Genomic DNA, 22,819 nt, shown 5'->3' on the forward strand with positions numbered 1-22,819 from the left:
TTTACAGGTAAATTTCCAAAAAACAGTTCTTTTTTTTTTTTGTTTTAAATTTGAATATATTATTTATTGACCTTTCTCTTCAATTTGTGATATATAAGACTTTGGTACATAAATTAATTATTTACTTTTTAATAGACATTTCAAAATGGGAGGCGTAAATTATTCGACCCCCTGTCTTTCCAAGCTTATCACTCCTCGAAAAATGTAATTCAAGCCCTAATTTTTTTTCAATTAAAGGAGCAAGGACCAAGGTTCCATTAAAAAAAAAAGAAAAAACAAATAACGTGGTTTAAAAAAAAGGTTTTAAACTTACAACTTTACAGGTAAATTCTAAACAAACACTACTTGTTTTTTGTTTTAAATTGGAATATATTATTTATTGACCCTTTCTCTTCAATTTTTGAGTAAATTAATTAATTACATTTCGGTGAGTAAATTAATTATTTACTTTTTAATAGAAACTTGAAAATGGGGGGGCGTGAATTTAAAAAAAAAACGTTAGTCTAAAATATTATATTCGGTTTATTGGAAAGAACATAAAATTTCACATTGACCCTGAAAATATCGTAAAGATAGAATCAATAGAAAAATTTTGATAGATTTTTAAAGTTTAAAAATTGAAAATTATTGAGTTCGGAAAATTCATTACTGTTAAAAAAAATTCTATTACTTTTAAAACAACTTTAATAGTTTATTTTGGAAGTATAATCCATAAAAAATAAATAACCCACTTTTAAAAGAGAAATTACGAAATTTTTATATTTTATTTGCAGTTTCGTGTTAGGGGTGTCAAAAATTCCTACAAAAATTCTGATACAAGCGGAGAGAACATACATCACTTGGAAGCCCCAAATCGTCACTCATCTTGTACTGGCCAGGCTCAATGTTGCTTAACTCCGGTGACCTGATGGAACTGGTGCGTCAAACGTAATTATGCTGTATATTATTATTATTATTATTATTATTATTATTATTATTATTATAATAATAATAATAATAATAATAATAATAATAATAATAATAATAATAATAATAATAATAATACAGGACATATTCTTATTGATAGATAATAAAGTTCAGTAAAAGTAATTACATTTAAAAGAAGAGTCTCCTTTTTAACATTGTTCGTAATTTCTTATTTTTCTTTTTTTTTTGGGGGGGGAGAACTTTGTTCGAATGATTATTTCAGTGTCGAAAATTGTGTCTGCAAAATATGCTCATATTCTTAGTCAATTCTAGTTATCTCCCCTATATTAAAAACGCTGTCACACATACAGCTGCGTGTAGCTTATAATCGAACTAAAAATGACATTACTAAGAATTATCTATGTATCAAGGGAAATAACTCAAATAAATAAAGCAGGTTTTTTTTCCCTTATTTCCAGGGAGATAACTCTAACCACTTCTATTCGTAGGTTCATTTAAATTGAAAATAAATAAATCAATAAATAAATCTGACGCAAATAAATGTTGCTTTCGGTTCGTCTGAATTTCTTTAAGCTGTAGAATTTACAAGGATGATATTCGGATGGCAAGTGTTGTGTTTTTTTTTGTATTTCTTTAGAAATTGATATATCAGATTTTAACGTCGCTATTTCTTCGATAGGAATTACAGCGATCTCTCTCTCTCTCACACTCTCTCTCTCTCCCTCTATCTCTCTCTCTCTCTCTCTCTCTCTCTCTATATATATATATATATATATATATATATATATATATATATATATATATATATATATATATATATTACATGGAGGTCACTACTTATCAAGACCCGGAAGACAGTAAATCAATGGAATAGTATCGTAGTAATCGTTAGTATTGGAGATTTGATAAAGTGTCTTACTTAAGGGGGCGATTCGATTCATCAGGAATTTCTTTATGCTGGACTTGAAGACATTCAAGTTGTAGCCAGGTAGGAAACAGGCAAACGCGAGAGAGTTCCACAGTCGTGCACGTGCACTTCTAAGAAAGAAGCTTTACTCATGGAATATACGCTTTGATTTAGGCACAGATAAAGAGTGGGTAAAATTAATGACAGTGGTTTTAGCTAGACGGGCATATTTGTGAAAGATTGGCGAGGGGGTAGATATTGGAGCTCAGACGAGCACTTGCTATGGAAATACCGATAAAACAAAGGCAGGCTCGCAACGTCTCTTTTGTTGGAGAGAGCTTGCAGGAAAGAGAAAAGGGCATCTCCCACTAAGCCACGAATTCTATTTTGTACTCTGTCAAGGCAGGATAGGTTGTTTTTAGCAGCTCCTGCCCAGACGTGGAAGCAGTACACCATACTTGGACGTACTTGACTTTTACACAGAAAGAGAATTGCATCAGAAGAATAGAAGGATCCCACCATCTTTCTAGCGACTTTGGCAACATACTTGATGTGCGTGTTCCATTTCAGATCAGGAGTAAACGTCAAACCAAGAAGCTTGTCAAAACATGGAGCCTTCCCAAAACGCGAGCCATCTATTGCAATTGATGCCAGATATATATATATATATATATATATATATATATATATATATATATATATATATATATATATATATATATATATATATATAGGGCTTGTATCACTGTACACATAAATTCTAAAAAGTTGTCAAAAAACAAATATATAACAAATAAATGTTATCAAAGGCAAGATAAGTTACTTTTCTACCAAACTGGATATATTTTTTTTTTTTTTTTTTAATGTAACATGTTTATTAAGCTCGAAAACCATACAGTGTTTACTGATGTACTGGAAAATTCAAGATGGCGTCTGACTCTCTTTAACACGGCAAGTTTGGGAAAAGGTATTATAAATAAAAAACTGGATAAAATACTGTTAAAACTCGCTCAATATATGTTACCGTGATATAGGTTGACATATATTCGGCGGGTTTTTAATAATATTTTGTCTATCTTTTTTTATTTATAACACCTTTTTACCGTGTTAGAGAGAGTGAGGCGCCATCTTGAATTTTCCAATACATCGGAATAAAAAAAATAATATTATATGTGATTATATTTAATAAAAATGAATATGATATGTGATATTATTCAATGAAAAATAAAAATTATATATGATATTATTTAATTAAAAATTAATATTATATGTGATATTATTTAATAAAAAATATATGTGATATTATTTAATAAAAAATAGATATTATATGTGATATTATTTAATAAAAGAATATTATATGTGATATTATTTAATAATGTATATATATATAAATATATATATATATATATATATATATATATATATATATATATATATATTAGATATTATTCAATAAAAATAAATATACGTGACATTATTTATCTGTTTAAAAGGGAAAACATAATTGTGAAGATCGATATGGCGATTGTTGTTCACGATTATATCGTGGTCGTGTTTTCTTTAACGTTTAATTTTTCTATACTGTTTTCAGTCTTAATACGTTCACAGCAATGCTACAAAGAAAACATAAGCCTGGAGAATCCTAGAGTGGATGAAACGCAGAATATACAGTGTAGCTTAATCGCCATATATATTTTATAACTTACTAACTAGCTATACCTACGGATTGAGCACTTTTTAAGTAAATACGTAAAGTTTACGCATAAATTTATACGTTCGTATATTAATTTTATGTGAGTAAATTAAGTAGTTATATATATACATATATATATATACACATACATACATATATATACATATATATATATAAATATATATCGAGGTTCATACAAGAGTGCTCAATACAGAAGTAGAGCAGGTTACATTTGTCTTTACATAAGCAGTAGTTTGTTGCTACATACTCATGACTGTGTAGCAACAAACTACTGCTTATGCAAAGACAAATATATGTGTATATATATATACACGCACACACACTAACATATATATATATATATATATATATATATATAGAGAGAGAGAGAGAGAGAGAGGCAGAGAGAGAGAGGCAGAGAGAGAGAGTGGGTCAGCGAGAAGGGGAGAGATAAAAAAAGAAGCAAACCAAGCCACACGTCCAAGAACGTTTCCTATTTATTGCAAGACTTATCCTGAAGATGAATGAATGAGTTAAAATAAATTATTAGTACAAGGTTTTTAAATATATTTGTAGTAATAAAAAGTATTATGTTTTTCTATCTCTGAACGAAAAAGTCATTGAAAATTTAAAACTGAACGTTATAGAGTTTTCAAAATGAGGTATATTTTTTTAATATTTTTTTCGTGTCGTTGTTAATATATTTAAAAAAGACATGATGTAATTCATATTTATTTTTGGAATAAATATGGCCATTATAATTCAAATGTGGATGTGTCATTGAAATAAAATTAGTATATTATTGTTATAGCATTTATTGACTGATTATATGTATTACATATTATAGGTGGTGTTTTCTATAGTGTGTGAGAGTTGACCTGTGTCTAAAATTAAATTATGTTCTTTTAATAGAAGTTTATTATTAATGTTCATAAATTATAAAAAAAACTTCCACGTTATATAATTGTGCTTGAATTTTCGGTGAGAGCTGATTTAAGAAATGCAATGACTGTTTTGAATTTCCAACGACCTTTTTAGTTCTTAAACAAAATCATATTTTCCATACCATCAATTATATATTTTCAAATATTGTACTCCAATATTTTACCAATGCAGCAATTCATGACCATTGCTTTTGGAAAAGGATTCTATAAGAGCTCATTACTGTAGTAGTTGATGTTGTTGTAGATATATATGTTTCTGGCATGTTTTAGTGTACTCAAGACAAAAGTCACAAAAAGCAGATGTCATTAACTTTCCAGTAAATATCAATTTGATGCAGTATCGAAAAGCCTGTGTTTGTACGTGAAAGTTCCATTTTTTCATGTGATAAGTACTAGTGGACAGAATTCATGCGATGCTCTGGTGAATGAGCTGGACAGGTTGAATGTAATGTTCATAATATTCGTGGAAAAGTTTATGATGGTGGTTCCATTAAAAAAGGCGCCCACACAGGTGTTCAAAAGCGGCTTTTAAATAAGAACAGCAGTGTTTTTTTTTTCACTTCATATTCATGTCATGACTACAATGTGTTTGTAGCGGACATGACTAAATTATTCCCCGATGCGCTGCTTTTTTCTTAATTGTACAACGCGTGTGCACCATCCTTTTGCCATTTAAAAGGAAACAAGTATTATTCAGAAAGCAGGTTTTCAATCTGTAAAACTCCTGTTTGAAAAAAAAGGTGCAATGTAAAATAGACAGCGTCAAATTACTTCATTATCAATTGCCTGAAATCTTTGACTACGTGATAAATCAGCTGAAAGATTCGATGATAAAAAATTTAAACCGTGAGTAAAATGTGATTTTTCCCCCTTTTCTAAATGACATATGGGCAAGTATTATTTGTCAATCCCTTTTCCTTATTTTTGAATAAATTTCCAGTTTTTTATGTGCAAGCTAGTTTGTCATTTATTTTATTTTGAAATTATAACAGGAAACAGAGCGTACAGACGGACCGATGTTGCGAATTAATTGTATGTTTAATTTTCTCACATTTGTTGATTCTCACCCACATATATTGTAAAAAAGATTGACGTGACTACTGGTCCATATGTCATTTGAAAAACTCGCAGTTGAAACTTTAAGATTATATATAACTATTTCAAGTGAAAATTGTCTTGTATGTTTTTATATAAAATTAGTTAAAAACTTCTCATTGGCACACGATATTTTTGTTTTGATATATATATATATATATATATATATATATATATATGTATACATATATATGTGTGTGTGTGTTCATATATATATTTGTGTGTGTGAGTGTGTTTATATATATATATATATATATATATATATATATATATATATATACTGAAAACCTTGTACGATTGGTGATAAAATTTCAATCATTTTTTTATGGAAATCCTGCATGATCGCAGATTAATTTCGGAACATAGTTCTTATTTGAAAGAGTTAATTTGATTCTTGAACAAATCTGGGTTTCAGACGTTTCCACTTCGCTTTTCTTGTTTCTTCTGTTTTCTCAAGTAATCAATAATAAAATATTATATAATATTCTGAAAATGAAAATATTTTTATCCTAACTTAATAATATTATATGAAATACTTTTAAAAGTATTTCTCACTTATTACATATGTATATATATACATACAAGAACACGCGCATACATATACACACATACATACATATATACACACACACATATATATATATATTAATATATATATACATAAACAAACATATACACATATATATATATACACATATATACATACATATACATATATATATACATACATATATATATACATATACATATATATATATATACATACATATATATTATATATATGCACATATAAACATACACGAACAGACAAGCAATTACTAATATTATCACATTATTCTGTGTTATATAAGGTGTTAATTTTATCACATTTTTATATGCGCTATATAAGGTGTTATATACTTATACTTGTTATTAATTGGGTTAATAGTGATTAAAATTAAAATTAAATTACTTTATCAGAGTTAGGTAACGTGCATACATTACTATGGGTCTAAACTATCTATCAAAATAAGTGACTTCTTAGTTATAATATTCGTTGTTTTTGTACGTATTTGATTAAAGCATGGGCAGAATAGATAACTATTATTTAATTAAAAGTATTTGTTTTTGTTAGATTTTTTTAATATAGATTAGAGTTGGGTGGTTCTGGGTGTAGCTCATGGCTTTGAAATTTGAAGAATTGTCTATATATATATATATATATATATATATATATATATATATATATATATATATATATATATATATAAAAACAAAAGTACGCGTCGTTGACTGGGTTCAAAAACAGCCTGCAGAAAATGGACTCTGATTTATAAAGGTATGATAGGTTATGAAGAGGCAGGGTTGTAAAAAGATAGCTTCGAATTTGGGGGTATCAAAACCAAAGCAAAATATGATGACAGTAAAAATAAAATAGTGATATGTATGTGAATATATATATATATATATATATATATATATATATATATATATATATATATATTGTGTATATTTAGGCAGCATTTTCTCATTTAGACAAATATTATTGAATAGCACGGAGTCAGAGAGGTGGAGAGTACATCTTCGCGACAATGTGTTAGTTGTTGAACCAACATAGCTACTAATATTGGAGATACACTCTCCTATTGGGCAGCTAAATTTGTAAACTACATTGGTCCTTTCAAACAGGTTATTTGTTTACGAAATGTTGTTTTTCATTACATGGCTTTTTGTCTGTATTTTTTTATAACATATAATAAATTTTATTTTTTTTAATTATTTTTGGGAGACACATATCTACGGATTATATTTTTAAGAATACTCTCATCGTTTTTTAAGTTTTTGGGTAACTGGTTACGGTAATATATATTAACAGGTTGATAATTTTCTTGAATATTACTAATTTGATCCAAATTACTAATGGCTAATTTTATTTCTTTATCTACAAGACAGTTTGGGAATTGATTATTTACTAACACTTGTTTTATATTTTCTAATTCATTAAAGCATATTTTTTTGCGGGAGGAAATCACCTTTGTGTGGTGTGTAAAATTCCTTATTATATTCGTTTTATAACGAAATGGACATTCACTTTTAAAATTTTAAATACAGGAATTAATCGATGTAGTTTTTTTAAAAACGGAAGTGATAAATTCATCGCTACTAGAGTCAATGAGAACGTCTAAAAACAAGATTTTATGATTAGTACTTAATTCATATGTAAAGTTAAGAACTGAATTATTCTGAAAGATACCCTTTAATCATTCTATTTCCTCTGTGTTATTGACAAGAATTAGTATATCGTCTACATATCGAACGTAAAAAGAAGGTTTCTCTATTAAATTAAATACCTTGTTTTCTAGACCAGCAATATAAAAAATACTAAATGTTGGTCCCAATACGGAACCCATTGCCACGCCATCCACCTGTGTGTATATATTTCCCAGATGATCAAAGAATGGGACTTTGGTTGTACACATTACTAATAATTTTTTTAGGATTACTGAACGCATTTTAAGTGGAGGAAGGGTCGGATTGTTATATATGTTCTTTATGATAATTTCAATGGTTTCTTTCACTGGTATATTTGTAAACAGATTTTCAACATCTAAAGAGGCGGTGATTTTATTGTCGATTTTAGTTACTTGTAGAATCTGCATACGTTCTTCCGTAGATTTTACACTGTATTTACAAGGTAAATACGGTGTGATGAGTTTGTTGATGTTTTAGTTAAGTTATATATTGGTGTTGTCACCTGTGAAATTATGGGACGAAGTGGGAAATTAGTTTTATGTGTTTTTATGTTGGCATATACATATCCCGGTTTATCAACAACTAACACATTGTCGCGAAGATTGACTCTCCATCTCTCTGACTCTAGCTCCATATCACAACATTTGAAGGGACATGGCTGCCAACATTCGGAATTTCGAAGAATTATGGTAGAAAATACAAGAGTATTGCAAAGTGAGAGAAATGTAAATAGGCTAAGAATACTCGAAGCATTGTACATTAAAACAAAGAAGCCTCAAATAAATAATAGTAATTATGAGTGCAGCCGGAACATTTTGAAATGTTTGGGATAAATGTTTAATAATGTATATATGTGTTTGTATATATAAATCTGTTTAATATATGAAAAAAAAAATCGCCCACTTAACTTGTAACAAATTACCGCGTGACTAGAAAAAAATATAAGTAAAATAAAAAAAACAATCCCTACATTTATTTATACAATATGCCTGAGGATGATAGAAGTACTTCTGTCGAAAGCGCTCGCGATTATGGATCCAACATATACAATTTCGAGAAAAACAAAAAAAGGACTATTCGGAGATTGGAGAAGATAAAAAGAAACATTGTAAAACAGAATAATGCCGTGCTATTCAATATATATATATATATATATATATATATATATATATATATATATATATATATACATATATATATATATATATATATATATATATATACATATATATATATATATATTCACATACGTACTTTTATTGACGTATTATGTACCTGTCATTACAAAAATATGTTTTTGGTGTAACAAACATTTAAAAATATAAGCAAAGTCACGTGAATTAAAGCAAAGTGACAATAAACAAAAGGGAAGCAAAGTATAAAAGGGAAATCAGACCTGAAAAGTATATCAATTTAGTCGATTGTATTGAAAGAAATAATATTCTAATTGCTTTTATTTCTAAAACAAAGGTTATCAATCTACCTTACGTATCAATTGCAAAGAGATGAAAAAATAGAAATACAAAAAATTGGTCTCTAATTTAGAGAATAATTCTAGAATGTATTCTATGGCTTGGAAGGACAAAACTTAATATATCGTTCAAACGATAGGGAGAAATTAGAACGGGGAAATATACGTTGTCTCCTTTAAAATGATCTTACAAAAATAGTTTTACTTGATATGTAAAACGCGAAAGAAATGAAACATGAAAAACACTATTTAAATACGTTTTTCTTTCTTTCAGTCTCTCTTTGAGCGACAATCTCTCAATCCTCTAGAAAATCCTGGTTCGAATCTTATGTTTTTTTCTTGGAGAGGGGAGCAACCATTTAGCTGTTGAAGGTGTGCTAATGTTGACTGGTTATTTATCGGCCTTCGCGACTAAAAGTAGTTCGTCTCAAAGTTTTATTAAGAATTTATTTAAAACTAAAAACATGATATCCTTTTCCTAAGAGAATGAAACGAAACTTCACTCGTGCATTTATCATTTATGTTTTTTTGTTGTTTTTTTTACTTAATTTTACTGCAATACTCGGTTGCTATTATTTCACTTATCACCGTAAAAAATAAAACCATAAGAAAAAAGTAAAATGACCTAAAAAAATGAAATTACCCCCAAAATAAATTAAGTTTTTTCATTTCCATAACAATAATTAAATAAATAAATAAAAGCAAAAAAAAAAACAAATGAAACTGTTATAATCCGATAATATAAAATAAACTGAGAAAAATGGAGAAAAAAAAATGGAATGTAAAACGTAACGAAAATAAGGAAACACGCGTTGCCCGGTTGTGTAAAGGTTGTGTACTAATGATATTGAGCAAGGGCGAGGCGTAAAAAACGAGCATACATACATATACATACATAGCCTTGAACACCTAAGGGGCATAGGCCATTTACAACTTTGTAGATATTTTTCTAGTGACTGAGTTCATTTTACGGGGTAAGGGTGCTAGTCCCACGCCCAACCTTCCCAGAAGCTACATACAGCGCCTAGCCTTCCCAACTGGTCACCCATCGGATATCGGCCAGGCTCAACGTTTTTTTTTTTTTTTTTTTTTTTTTACACAGTGATCACCACTTATCAAGGCCCGGAAGCCACTCAGGGATAAGGGTTATTGTAAGTACATCACGTTAGTGAGGAGATTTTATGAAGTGTTTAATTAGGGGGGCGGTTCATTAGGAATTTGTTAACATTAGACTTAAAGACATCCAAGTTGTAGTCCGGAGGGAAGCAGGCAGACGGAACAGAGTTCCACAGGCGTGCAGTTCTAAGAAAGAAGCTTTGCTCATGAAATCCGCGTTTTGATTTAGGCACAGATATAGAGTGGGGGAAATTTTTCACAGTGGATTCAGCTAGACGGGTGTTTTTCGTGAAAGATTGGCGAGGGGGGACCAGAGATTGGAGTTCAGACGAGCACCTGCCATGAAAATAACGATAAAATAAGGATAGGCTCGCAACGTCTCTTCTGTGGGAGAGGGGTTGCAGGGTAGAGAAAAGGGCATCCCCCACTAAACCACGAAGTCTATTTTGTACTCTGTCAAGGCATGATAGGCTGTTTTTGGCAGCTCCTGCCCAGATATGGCAACAGTATTCCATCCTTGGCCGTACTTGGCTTTTATATAGATAGAGAATTGCATCAGTAGTGAGATATCTTCTGGAGCGGTAGAAGGATCCCACGTTGCTTAACTTCGGTGATTGTGCCGTAGATAAATAAATAAATAAAATAAAAATAAAAAAAAACGACTATGAAGAAATAAAAAAAGGGCTAAAACCAGGAAAATAAAAAAGAAGCGAACTAAAAAAAAAATACATAAATAACCCGGTTTAAATGTTAAAATCCCCCCAAGACAATTCGTTACATTGGGTCGAACATTAACCCCGCAGTAACTCCGTGTTTGTTTCTAGTTAAGCCAAATCAAGAAAGAACGCGGGACGCGCATACGTGTTTGCTTAAGTCTGATAAAAACGAATGATTTTTTGCGACCCTCGCTGAATTTCTTGCGTTTTTAATAATGGCGTACCTATGTAAAATGGCGCCCATGGCAAAATTTGAATGTGCGCCCCTTCTTAATAATTTATACCTTAGATATACATAACTACTAATTTTAATTTTTGTCAAGCAATTTTTGCGCCCATGTCAGAGTGGCGCCCATGGAACGGGCCATGCCTGCCATACCCTAGATACGCCACTGATTTATAAATAATGGACCTGCCTGCCACAAAAAAAAAAAAAGAAACGAAAAATAAAAGAAATGTAGATAATATTTTTTGCGTTGTTAAGTAGTTTTGAATGCTTTTTAGTTGGTGAAAATATAAGTGTATTTATGTGGCGGTAAGCCAGCGTACAATATCACTTACTGCTAAATCAAAGGAAAAAGTGTCGTCACTTCCTGGACAAATCTTTTTATATAAATGTAAGTATACCCGTCCTGTTGCAGGAAGTCAACTAATGTATATATATATATATATATATATATATATATATATATATATATATATATATATATATAGTGCATCCATAATTCATATATATGTGCGTACGTGTTTCACTGAGACCAATAATGTTTGTATAATAAACAGACTATATATAAGGTATGTCCTGCATTGAGCACTTTTTAATAATCACACGGGTTTAATTGAATTTATATCTAGGAAACTAATCGATACAACCGGTACACACACACACACACACACATATATATATCTATCTGTATGTCTGTCTGTCTGTCTGTCTCTCACTCTCTCTCTCTCTGTCTCTCTCTCTCTCTATATATATATATATATATATGACTACTTCAGATAAATCAATTTACGAAACTATAATTTTATGCATAAAATTTTCAGTATTTGCTTCAACAGTTCTCAATTCATAGGTGTCTGTGTGTGTGCATAAATAAATATATATACGTGCATCCGTATATATATATATATATATATATATATATATATATATATATATATATATATATATATATCTATATATATATATATATATATATACATATATATATATCGGTTTGTGTTTATTTAATCTTCTACTTAACCTGTTCAAAAGGCAGATCTTTAACACACATTCAAGCATGATATCTATTTAGATAATAATGATTGATTGCTACTTAATATTAAAACGAAAACTGACACTTTTCAACTTGAATATCTTTTTTAGTTTGATAACGGTTTTAAGTTCTTAATACAAAGGAAGAAGATACAGAGGGGTAAGTAGGAACAGGTGTATTTGTCAGTGACAAGATTAATGGTCAATTTCAACTCTAAATACAAAGTGTATAACTTTGGTGTAAACTTTTTTTTTTTTAAATGACCCAAGTTTACGGTTGGCTCATGTGCATGCACTTAAGCGGGTAGTGGATATTGAAGCAAGGGTTGTGTGATTCCTACCTCCAATTATACTGAATTGATATTGCTACAATCTAGTGACATTGAAATATCAGTATAGTTCAGGATTTAAGGAATTCTAAATTGTAATTACAGCTGCTGAGAATTGCACATTATGAGTAACTGGATTTGTTTTTCAGGTACACGACCATTTTTTCCGATCACAGATAATGCATTGTCAACGTTGTTAAATTTGATTTTAATTTTATAAATAATTGCCGACCTTACATGTATATTAAGAGTTAATAATTATTAAAAAAAAAAGCAAACATTCTTCACAAAAAGAAATCTGGAAAAAACGTTCGAAATTCATGCTCCGCAACAAAATAAAGAGTGGAATATCTCCGTTTACTGAATAAAACGATTATTTTCTTTAATGTATTATAATGAATCTTATATTATTTCAAAATAATAAGACAATTATTTTAATAAAAACACATATTGCAACTACACATGTTCTCCTGCATTGTCAGCGAATAAAATACATTTTTCAATATAATTAGTTGTTTGCTTTTTCTTTACTCCATTATATTACTCGTAGAATATCAAAATTAATTAAACATTGCCTTTGTCAAGAAGGAGTTCATTTCTAACACGAATAAACATGAAATATCTTAGAAATTATTATATTTTGGATATTTTTTTTTAATTTATTAAAGTTACTATTCTTTAGTTATAAAAATATATTTTTGTCGTCATTATTTTTTTATGCGAACACACCCGGTTACAACGTCTTTCAAAATTTCTGAACAAAGTGTTATTTTCTTAGTGTATACACCATGCTAAAATACGAGCACTCTTATTCAAAAATCTCATTTTTACATATGGGAAAATGACTTCGTTAAAATTCTATATTTTTACTTTACAATTAAATATAAAACATGTCGGAAAACCTATATTTAATTTTACAAAGCTGTTTAAAAATACTAAATGAAAAAGTACAAAAAAAAATTATTAAGGCAACCAAAAGGTTCAACAGAAATTGTTTTCGAAAATATATTAAAATAAAAACATATTGTAATTCATGATTACGAAACAAAAGAGATAGACCGTGTTCGTAGACCGATTACACAAAATGTGTTCCTAATTATGACGTATTGAATGCCATGTCATTAACAACAATAAAAACAGCATGCTAGCAAAACATTCATTAATGCAGATATGCAAAAATTTTTTCAATATTATTTATAAGAAAATATAACAGTTCCAAATATAAATAGCAATTGTCTTTACCTTAAATCGCTAGACAAATTAAGCATTACCTTCGTCATATTAATCTATTTACAAATATATGTAACAGATCTTTAACAAAATTTCTTTGTTTTAGATACGATATGTAACTTATTTAAGATTTTTCAGTTAGTTTAAAACATATAAAACAACTTTTCTATCGCCAGTTAAAGCTATATAATTATGTCATTATCACGAAATTTCATTGTGTTTATGCTAAACGGATGCATATGATGTCATTCAATAAGTTTCAGACTTTTTGTAGTCATTTAAAATTGTCATAGACCTTGAAAATTCAGTAAGTTATTGCTATACATCTTATGAGATGACTGACCAATTTTTATGATTTCAGGTTCAAAGGAACAGCTACAGCAGAAATTGGAATACACCCTACTAAAGCATGAGTGTCACCATGGTGAATTTCAGAAATGCAATCTGGACGTGAGGACACCTTAAAAGAACGATATGCAATAGGATTCTATTTTAAACTTGGGCAAAATTCCGAAAAATGCATGGATCGGACAACAGTTTTGGAATGAAATAAGATATGCAAACAGAGTAGGGAGTCTGTGAGGGATAATGAGAGGTGTAGGAGGCGTGTGAATGTCAGAAGACTAAATAAAGAATTTTCTGGAAACGGACCGTCGTCTGTCTATAGATACAATAAGTGCACAGTTTGATGTCAGTGTGGGAACTGTACACACAATTATTTGCGAGGAATTGAACATGCGGAAGATTTACGTGAAGTTTGTCTCAATGATCTTAAAAGAAGATCAGAAATGTAGACGTTGTCATAACAGCAGGAAGATAGTCGACCTGATCTATTCAGATTTTACAGTTTTCGATGTTTTCGTAACCTGCGATGAAAGCTGAATCTACTGCTATAATTCAGATACCAAGAGACAGTTCCCAGTAAAAGTCTGCTGGTCTTCCCAGACCTAGGAAGGCCAACCAGAGCAAATCTACTCAGAAAATTATAATGAATACTTTTTTGACGACACGAGCATGATCTGGGCAAACAGTTAACAAAGAATACTATGTTGAGGTTAAGGAGAATTTCATGAAGAGGTCCCCTTGGAATAGGCCAGCACTATAAAAATCGTGTTAGGGACATTTCCACAAGGGCAATGCACTAGTCCACAACTCCATCCGTTTCACAGACTATTTGAGGAAGATGGAATACAATACAGTTTCTCATCCTTTTTCTCCCTGTGACATTTTGGTTATTCTCTAAGCTCACGAATCACCTTACCGGTTTCGTTATGAGGCAATTGAGGAGATGAAAGAGGTTTTAGCTGGTGTTATTGACAAACTTACACAAAAGGACTTCCATGGAGCCTTCCAGAAGTTGTAACGGTAAAGCAAGTGAATTGCAACCGTAGAGGATTACTTCGAAAAGGAACTAGTTTCATATATGTACTATAAATAAAAGTACCCATACGAAAAAAGTCTGGAAATTTATTTAGCGCACCTTGTGTATCTACCATCCGAGAATTTAATAAATTCTATTTCAAATATTTTCCCTTAAATTTATATCAATGATAAACACAATATCCGGCGTTGTTTAACGCAATTATCATCATCATCATTATTATTATTATTATTATTATTATTATTATTATTAGTAGTAGTAGTAGTAGTAGTAGTAGTAGTAGTATTCACATTTTGTGTTTGACTGTTAGTATTGCCGATTTTATACTGATAGGAGGATCATACCAAATAAACACAGGTTATCAACATATTTTTCAGTCTTCCAAGACTTTACACAATATTCTGGCGATTCACAACAAGGCAGTCATTTGAAATACTCCAACAGTGCAATGAATCCAAATTGTCGAAATCTACTTGTTATATTTTTGTTACACTCCCCAGGACTCCCATCAGAATAGGTACAACTTCTACTGTCTTCAGCTCCCACAATCTTTTTACTCTTTTCACGTCTTGGTATTTTTCGACCTTCTTCTTTTCGTTTTCTTCCAGATTCACATCAGTTGACAATGCTTTATCAATGATTATTGACTTGTGTTCCTTTTTTTTTTTTTCAAATAAACCTAAATCCGGTCTCTTTGCTTCAATCACATTATCACATTTAATATTCATATTCCACAATGATTTCACATTATCATTCTCCACCACTCCTTCTGGGACATGCTTGTATCATTTTCCACTGCATTCAAACCCTCTTTTCTTGCATTGACCAATGGACCTTCCTCGCAATATTGCAATGCAGTCTTTTGAATTATTTTGGATCTAACTTCTCACAACTACTGATGAGGTATTGTACATACTCACTATTTTGCCAACACAATCGACATAGGGGACTTTCAACTTTTTATTAATGTGATATTTCACATAATTTGCCCTGGGTGCTTGTTCCTGCGCAGCACATATTAGAGCTTCTGTCCCAAACATTAAGTTACATTTTGACAACCATGTTTTTCCGTTGTCCGCTGCCTCTGATATATATCTACTAAACTGATTATGCATTTTCTTCTGAATCTATTTATCTTTCCTTTTTATTCATTTATTGTCTTAAATTTCTTTCTCCTTACCTATTCACTCTATTGCGATTTTTCAAATTTTTGCTACGCCTTTTATAAGCTTTCAAACTATTTTATTTTTTAAACCTCGTTTTATACCTATTAGTCCGCATCCCCTTTTTCTTTTCACACATAACCTGTCGACAGCACTATTTGGATAAGGGTCTCCATTAATTATCATTGTTTCCCGTGCCTTTCTGTTGATATCTTTCAGCTCATTTTCTTTTTCATTGAATAATATTCGTCCCATATCAAAATATAACTACTTCGCATGTGTTTTCTGCGGATATTTTGTTTACCCTATTTAATCATGACCCAAGAACCAACCATAGTATTCTCTTGGATTTTTCGTCTATTATTTTATTTATTTCAACGTTTTCTATTAATCTAATTCCACAATCCCTAAGTAGGTGTGTCCTTCTTCTCCAACCTCTTTTATAATTTCTCCACTCAAAAGTTTTATTCATTTACTTTCAACAATTTTTCCGTTTTCAATTTCGAAGCACTAACCTTCTTTGTGCCTTATTACATACCTATGTCATTAAACACCTATGTCATTCCAGACCTATGTCATTGAGAACATTTGAACAGTTTTAGAAATTGTTCTTTGCATACAATTTTAAGTCATCCATAAATAATAAATGCTCTTTTGGTACGCATTCTGTCCCCAATTGGAATTGCACTTACCTTTCATAATATGAACAACAAAAGGTACCATACTCAAAACAATCAACAATGGTGACAAGCTATCCCCCTGAATAACTCTACTTCTCACATGGACTTCTGCAAGATATTTTCCATTTGATGTAAATGGCATTTTCCTTTGTTTCATGCGTCTGTCCAAGAAATCTTGCACATTCGCTGCTATTCTAAATATTTCAACACATTACTTGGTCCAGCTATGTAGAACCAGATCAGTAATATATCCGACATGCCCAGATTTGTGAATCTTCTCTTACAATCTCGAAGTATTATCCTATCAATAAGTAATTAACTTTTGTTCCCTCTACTATCTCGTCTGTATTCCTTTTGCTCTTCCTGTAAGATCTTTTGCTGTTCCAGATATTTGTAAATTTCATCTGTCAATATGCCTGTCAGCAGTTTCCACATCAGTGGAAAGACAGACAATGGTTACGTAGTTATCAACCGCAATGCCTTTTGAAATATCCTTCTTGCAGTTCACTGTTCTTGCATGCGTGCTCCATTCAGGAATTACATCTGTCAACATCCCATCACTTTGAAATGCAATCCTTCCTTGCAAGGTGGCAACGTTTTTTAACCAATACCTCTTTACACCATTTCGTTTGGGAGCTTTCTACTTGGTTATTTTCTTACATTGTTTGCTCGCTTTCTTGTTGCTTTCTTTCTCTACATCTTGAGGTTGCTTTTACTTACTTTGCATTTCATTCCTCACATGCTCCAGCTACAAATCATTCCCAACATGTTTCTAGTTTACAACCTAAATATAACCTGAACACGTTTTGCACTTTTATGACTTTGGTATGTTATTTACTTTTTTCTTTTACACAGGAATCAACACTTATCAAGGCCCGGAGGCGACTCGAGGATAAGGATTAATGGGTATACATTAGCCAATGTAATTATAGCGTAGTAAACAAAAGTGGGAATTTTGTAAACTGGGTTACTTAGGGGGACGGTTCATCAAGACCTTGTTTACTTCGGACTTGAAGACAATCAAATTGTAGTCAGCTGGAAAGCAGACACTCGGAAGAGAGTTCCACAGGCGTGCAGTTCTAAGAAAGAAGCTTTGTTCGTGGAATCTACATTTAGGTTTAGGCACAGATAAAGAGTGAGGGAAATTATTGATAGTGGTTTCAGATAGACAAGTGTTTATCATGAAAGTCTGGCGAGGGGGTCCATAGATTAAAGCTCAGCTGAGCACTTGCCATGAAAATAACGATAAATCAGAGACAGGCTCGCAACATTTTTTCAGTGAGAAAGAGGTTGCAGAAAAGAGAAAAGGACATCCCTCACTAAGCTACGAAGCAGCTCCTGCCCATATGTGACAACAGTACTCCATCGTTGGCCGTAACTGGCTTTTATATAGGTAGAGAATTGCATCAGGAGTAAGATATCTACTAGAGCGATAGAATGAGCCCACCATTTTTCAAGCGACCTTGGCAATGGATTTGATATACGTATTCCATTTCGGGTCAGGAGTTAAGGTCAAGCCCAGTTGACGTCCTTCGTAGAAGTTTTTATAGTCCAGCGAAATAACCCATTAATTTTTAACTATTGAGTTTTCTCTTCATATTTCTAAACTTTCGCAATTTTTGCTAGCATTCATTGTTTCATCTCCTCTAGGACAGTTTTAATTCCCTTTCGTTTTACTCTGTACTTTTCAAGCAATGTCACATCTTTTTTATGTCATCTTTTATTTGTTTTCTTCTACCTTAATTAATTTCTATTCAAGCCGTCACCTCTATGCAATCCGCATTTTCCCGCAATCTAAACATTTCCTTCCATAATCAAATTATTTGTTTCTGTGATGGTCTTGCATTTCACATATTAAATTGCTTCATTTCATTTTCTACCCTCACTTTCAGAGTTTCAATGTCAACTTTCTTAAACATGATCGAATAGCTTCTTTCTCCTACCATAACCTTTTTCAGTATTTCAACACTAAATCTCACTTACTCATTTTCTAACTGCACGTCGTCATCAGTTTCTCTATTATCACTAACTACATCATCATTTGTTTCCTTTCCATTTACTGATACCTCATCCGCATCTTCCACTATATTCTCTGTCTTTTAGTAATCAAGCTCCACATCTCCTTCATTTGCCGTGTCATCTCCCGAATATTCCGTGTCGCCTGTCTTTTTTATGGCTTCCGATTCCACTTCGGATAACCATCCATTCCTTTTATTGCTTTTGCCCAATAACACGCGCGCTGTACCATTAATTCAAATGTTCCGCATTCTCTCCATTCCTTGCACATATGTTTTCTGAACACCCTAATAGACTTACTATTTTTATCATAAGGCTTCCTTCTTTAGAAGCACTCCATAATAATCGCATCAACCTTTTTTAATCAATTTACCTGCAAAGAATTAGGGAAGGTGAAGAACGTAGCTAGGGAACTCGAGAGCTTTTGTCAAAAGAATAAGGTAAAAGGAAAACAAATAATAGATCGAAAACCGAAAATAAAGTTTCAGCAAAATGCTAGACTATTGCACTTTAGCTTAATAATTGACACAATAACGATAGAAAGGCCGCCTGAAAAGCAAGAGCTGGAGGCCTCTTTCAGAAATGAATGCACTAGCGCACAAGTGCATGCGTTTGGTGACTTCAATGTCCACCACAGCAACTGGCTTGGATTTTCTACTCACAGAGACGCAACTGGTATGAATACATATCACTTCTCTATATCTCATTCCCTATCACAGATGGTTACGTTTCCAACCCGTTTCCCAGACCAGCAAGAACAACACGCATCACTTCTAGAGCTGTCTCTAACCACGGTTCCCGATGACTGTGTAACTAAGGCCCACAGCCCACTTGGGAACGCCGATCATGCATTGGTAATAGTTGAAATAGCCCTAAACTTTAGAGCTAAAACTGAAAAGCCACTGCTAACAACGACGATATATTATAAAAAGGCTGACTGGGAAGCCATCAGGGATCTCATCAGGGACGCCCCATGGCAAAATATCTTTTCCTTCCTGCTGAACAGTGCGCAAATGAGACCACTGAATGGTTCAAAACAGCAATTGAAGCACATGTTCCCACACGGAAATTTTATAGCAAGCCCCACTCTCCCCAATGGTTTACTTCTACTTGTGCAGTCGCCATCGTGCAAAGGCAACATGCGTACTACAGATTTAACCGACATAAGTCCAGTTCAAAAAGGCAGAAGTATATAAAAGCCAGAAGTAATGTTATGAAAGAAATAACGACAGCTAAGAGAGAACTTACTGAAACCACAAAAAAAAAAAAAACGCATCGAAGCGCAGAAATTAGGGACCCGCGACTTTTGGAAAATCTACAACAGTGTAGTAAATAATGGGCAATCAACAATCCCCCCACTATCCAACAATCATGAGCTTGTTTGCTCTGCAACTGATAAGGCTAACATGCTTGCCAGTCGGTTTGCCTCCAACTCCACACTGGACTCTGCTAACCACCCACTCCCTGACTTTTCTTTGCGGACAGACGCCACACTAGACGATCTGAAAATCATCCCTTCTCAAGTGCATGCTATCATAAAAAAAGCTTGACACTGCAAAAGCATATGAACCTGACCTCATCCCGGCTGTGCTATTAAAAAAATGATCCGCCGAAGTAGCTCCAGTTTTCTCAAAACTTTACAACAAATGCCTTAATGAATCTTGCTTTCCTGCCTGCTGGAAAATTGCTTTTGTAGTACCAGTTTTCAAGAATTCTGGCGAAAGAACTGACCCAGTAAAGTATCGCCCCAATTAGCCTCCTCCCACTTTTCGCCAAAATATTTGCAACAATATAAACCAAGCTCTAGTCCATCACCTTACAGATGCTAAACTTCTGACCGACCAACAATATGGATTTAGACAAGCCCGTTCAACAGCAGACATCCTAACTGTAATCTCAGAACGTATATACCAGTCACTGGACAAAGCGGGAGGGTAGAGCGGTAGCTCTAGATATATCTAAGGCTTTTAACAGGGTATGTCATGATTAAATCCAGAAAAATCCAAGTTGTCCTCGACGGTCGTACATCTAAACAATACAATAAAAATGCGGGAGTGCCTCAGGGGTATATCCTCGGAAGTCTGTTATTCCTAATATTCATAAATGGCATCCCTGACAAAATTGTCTGTGAGATGGGTATATATGCTGACTACACCACGCTCTATATCAGACACGACAGGAAAACTAATGAACACATATCTAAAGAAAAGGCAGAAGCACTAGAGGATGACCTCCGATCTGTAGTTGAATGGGGGCATAAATGGATGGTCGCATTCAATGCTGCCAAGATTAAACACGTTTCCTTCAATAATCACAAGAAACCTTCTCTAACAGCAATAGCAATGGCCAATGACTCTTTATCTGAAAGTACATCCTTTAAACTCCTTGGCCTAACGCTCTCAGGAAACATGAGTTGGAACAATTACATTGAGAGTATCGCCAAGACCGCTGCAAACAAGGTAGGTTCTCTCTACCGTGCTAGAAAGGTACTAACGCCCGAAAGTATCCTATACCTCTATAAGGCCACCATGTATGGAGTATTGTTGCCATATTTGGGCTGGTGCATCTACCACTAGTCTCTCGCTCCTAGACAACCTGATAAGTCCTGAACTGTCATCTAAACTTCAGCCCCTGCCCCATCGACGAAGTGTTGCATCCCTCTGCCTTTTCTACAAGTACTTTAACGGTGAATGCTCTGACGAACTGCAAGCAGTTGTGCCCCCTCGACGTAAATAACACCGACAAGCAGCTAAATCCCACCCCTTCACAGTAGAGGTCCCTAGATGTAAGTAGCCTTCTACTCCACCAGTTTCTTCCCCAGAACAGCTAAACTGACGGGTCCCTGCTTCCCCAACTGTAGTGACATGCAAAAGTTCAAGTGCAACGTGAACCGACATCTTACTACCCAACCCCCTACACAGTACCCTTGACGCCCATGTCCCTGATAGTATCCCCCTACAACAAAGTGACAGTATGTATTGTTTAGGGTTAAAATGTAATTAAAAAAATTAAAAAAACATACAAGGAAGAGACTCGATGGAGCCTAGTAAGGTGAACAAACCACAAATCTCAGAGCAGAGATAGCCGGTGTCAAAAAACAACAAAATAAACGAACTACATTCCAGAATTACAAAAAAAAAACCCTGAAAGACAACCTACCATTTTCTGGTTTAAGTAACTTACAGTACTGCATAGTTATTATAGAAGTTGCTTCGATTATTGAGGGGTGAAGAGGCCACAACAGCATAACAAAAACGAGTGAAACACAATACCCTAGTAAGTACAGATCTATCCGCTGTTTCACTACGACTTACAAACTTTTCATTTGCCTACTTGCGAACAACATCTATAAGAACCTCTCTTACATGGAAAAAGGACAAATAGGGTGTAGAAATTGAAAAGGCAGAACAACCTATATAGGTTTTGTAATGATTACCAAAAGGCATATGAAATAATTACAAGCTTTTAAATCGTGCGGAAAAAAAGCAATAGCTGCCTTACTACAAAAATGCTAGTTTTATTTTGGTGTCTTTTATCTCTCCCCCACAAACATTTTTGCTTATGAGGAGACATTGTTTAAAAAAAAAATACCAAATTATTGTTCAAGTCATATTGTCCATTTCAATGAAAACATCGTTTCCAAAACGATCGTACAATCTAT

The sequence above is a fragment of the Euprymna scolopes genome, chromosome 16 (assembly GCF_053919585.1).
Source record: "Euprymna scolopes isolate OS-2025 chromosome 16, ASM5391958v1, whole genome shotgun sequence".
Classification (NCBI taxonomy): domain Eukaryota; kingdom Metazoa; phylum Mollusca; class Cephalopoda; order Sepiida; family Sepiolidae; genus Euprymna; species Euprymna scolopes.